We start from the raw sequence: 3,816 nt of genomic DNA, 5'->3' as shown, positions 1-3,816 counted from the left end.
GAGCTGATCTAGACTCAATAAATATTAGTCTTTAAGTAACATCCATGTTGGTCATTTCTCTCTCCTTTTTCTCTTTTTCAGTGTTTGTGCTCACAAACGTTTAACAGGTGCCGAAACCTCGGCAAATCTTTTGTTTTTTTTTTCTCTAGTTTTTGTTAATAATCGCTACCGATCCCATTGGAAAACAAGCGGTCTTGAACCTAGAAGCTTTAAATCTAAACCGGGTCAAAAACGCCCCTCCCACAGAGGGGAATCCTCCCCCCCCCCCGGAGATTTCTCCACTACCAGCTGTTGCCTCTTGCAGAAGGCGAAGCCACGACACGAAGGCCGTTTCTGACCTCAAACGGCTTACCGAGGAAACGGGAAAACTGAGCTACTTCATAAAAGAAGGTGACCGACTTATAAGCCGAATTGAAGTAAAGTCTATCGAAATCTACTCGATAGTGAAGATGCGGAGGCACTAAAAGCAGCAGTTTTCTATAGAGTAAAGAGGAGCATCCTCAATCAGATTGAGGCGGACGAAGAGACCCCTTGAAGAGCTATCAAGGAAAGATTAAAGAAGGCCATTGGTGGAGGACGGTGGGCCCCAGAGGAGGACATATTTATGATGATCAGAAAGATTAAGAAACCGAAACAGTCTGGTGGGCAGTCAAGGAACATCTTGCATGCTACAACGGAATCGCAGATTAACTCAGCGAGATGATGCGGTACAGTGTCGAATGAATTCCTATTTATGGTACTAAAAATTCAATTAATAACAAAAGAGCTGGGGAACAGGAAGGGATTTCGAAGTGAGCGCTCGCTGGTGGAATTTTCTCCAGAGAGATAGAGTCTCGGATGGAGGTGGAGGACCGAGGATTGACCAACCGGCGGAGGAGAGAATATCAAGATAAACCCAAGGAAAAGACGGAAATCATTGAGAGATGATCAAGTATGGAAAGAAAGAGTTCTGAGGAATGTACGCACAGAGGGAAGACCGCACGTAGAGGAACCACCATGTCAAAGGAGATCATGGCGGTTTGCCAATTATATGAGCGAACAGTTATTCCTCCGCGAACAGAGGAATAAGCTGCTGTGTGGACACTGTTATACTGAGGCTATTATGAATTTACCAGAATGCCGTTTTGTCTCAAAAGTGATCCCGTCAAATTTCTGAAGCTCATGGACGAATTGTTGAGAGGATTGGATGAAACAGTTTGTCAAACCTACATGGACGACTTTCTAGTGTTCAGTAGATCGGAAAGGACCACGTGGACCATTTAAGGAGTGTGTTCTAACGGATAAGAGAGTTTGACTCGAGCTATCCCGATAAAGGTCTATGATAGAGCAAGACCAGGTTCATTTTTTAGGACATACTATTTCCAAGGAAGGTGTGACACCACGTAAAAGAAATACGGCGATTTCTAGCGGCGTTAAATAACTACAGTTAATCAATATAATATAAACATCATATATAAGCCTGGTAAAGACAACGTGGGTGCAGACTGGCTCTCCAGGGCAATAATAGTCAACGCAACCGAAGATAATCAGAGAGAATCATCTTGGGATGTGAGACAGTTCATGCGAGTGTGGACCCCGGAAGAGTAACAACAACCAGGCACACAAGAATCGAGAAACAGAGGAGAGACAACCGAAGATGAAGACTCAACTGTGGAAAGACCACCTGAGATGGAGGAGATTGTTGATGAAAAACGGTACCAGATTATATGGAGAACAAGAACTGGGAAATTGAAGATCGAGCATGGCAAATATGGCAGCTGCGGCATCGTGACCATCTGGTCACAACCTTGCGTCAGAGATGACCAGGTCTGCAAAGCGCTAGATGATGCATTGAAGGCAGGACATACCCATCATCTATACGTAGGCAATGAGGTTTGAGAGAAGATTCGGCGTCTTTGGCGGACGGGACAAATTCGGGTCGACCGGATGTTCGAACGCTGTATGATGATGATAGGGACTCTCCGTGACGTGGAGTGCCAAAGAAAGGTTACACTGGCATTTCACCAGGGAAAGATAAACCATAGAGGACTGAACGAAACTGTACAGGCATTGAGTTGTCGATACTTCTGGTGGGGGTATGAAGCCCACTATTCAAAAAACCCTCGCCGTGACGTATGCCTGAGTGCGAAATACGATAGACACCCACCACTAGCGACACAGGAAAAGGCGCCCATAGCATAAGCACTGCTCAGTAATCTTCAAGCTGATTCGTTTACGTGAAAGGGATACAAGTGGTTCACAGTGGTCGACGTATGTAATAAATTAGCAATGGCGTACCCAGTGAAAGAGAGGTCGGCAGAAGTGGTGTTAAGAGCCTTACGAACATGGTTTACGACGTACCGGATAGAATCTCACCAGACAGTGGAAGAGAGTTTGACAACGCTGGCTTTAGGGAAGAAATGAAAGTCTTGGAGGTAGTGTGCCACCTTAACACCCCGGGACATCCAAACATCCGGGACATCCAACAAAAAGACATAGTCGATTTGGGATGGCTTTAACAAACATTGATTCACCTAAACCTGAATTAGTATGCCAAGTACTAAACCCCTAGAAACCAACAGCAAATGATACTACAATCATTTATATACCTACACTCCGAGTGAGAATATAAAAAAAAAAAACAAAAAAAAACAATTATGCAATTACATACATAAACACGGTCACTTGAGCAAAATAGTTGTTTTCTTGGCATTTAGGTTTGTGATTTACATTATATCGAATGTATAGAAAAACTAAAGGGGGCGCCATAATCATCATCACCTATACACTAAAAAATAGCATAAAATAAAGTGGTAGATCTGCTCTTAGTAGATGGCTACCCTCATGAACTAGTTTGTCAATTGCTAAATCTGACACAACCTAAAACCAAAGATACAAACAGCAAAAGGTTCCCTTGCACAACACAACACTGAGAGGGGATATCTAAAACACTACCACTATATTCAAACTTAACACCAATACGAAAGACAAATACAAAATAGAGCTACAATCTAATATACTATATGAAATTCCTTGTGAAGAAAATTGGGGGAAATCCTATTTTGGTACTTCAGAACAATATCTCAAAAGAAGGCTATATCAAGATAAATGTAGTTGTACCTCTAAAAGAAACAACCCCAACAAACTTGACCAAACTGCTCTCACCACACATTTTAGACAATCAGGGCATAAATAACAATTTGATACACCAAAAATCTTACGTTTGGAAAAAAACAACTTTAAGCGGAATTTAGAAGAAATGATTACTATAGAAAAATATAAGAATAGGGTTATCAAGAAAAAATGTGATGTACAATATTTCAATTCATGTTACTCTAATCTAAACAATATGTAAGACATAATTAACAATACTAAATATAAATAGACAAAATTCAAAACAGAAACAATGGACTGACTACCTGTTAAAAAGCAAAACCTCACCTCATTAAACTTCCTCCATTTAACTTCTATTCAGTTCTAGCACATATAGCTTAAGCTAGTTCTTTTGTACAAATGTGTATAACTCACAGCAGCAACACGGAATGGGTTCACTCTATTTCATGAGTATTTCATGAGGTCATGGCAAGGTTCGCTATATAGTTCCCTTTTTCTGTAAGCACATCTCTATGCAATGTATATGCTCCGGTCGCTTTAATGAATTATACGTATATTAAGCCAGGTCAAATGTTTCATAGACAATATATTGTCAGGAAGTAAAGGGAGTATCTTATTTTATTATAAGAGTTTGAAAGCACTTGCTGTTGGTGGTTTTGCACGTGTTATAGTGGTGGACCAAAATGAGCAACAGTTCTAATCTTCTACTTATCAATACAGTCT

Source organism: Halyomorpha halys, unplaced genomic scaffold (genome assembly GCF_000696795.3).
Source record: "Halyomorpha halys isolate HHAL.00 unplaced genomic scaffold, Hhal_1.1 Scaffold612.1, whole genome shotgun sequence".
Taxonomy (NCBI): Eukaryota; Metazoa; Arthropoda; class Insecta; order Hemiptera; family Pentatomidae; genus Halyomorpha; species Halyomorpha halys.
This window is presented reverse-complemented; position numbering follows the sequence as displayed.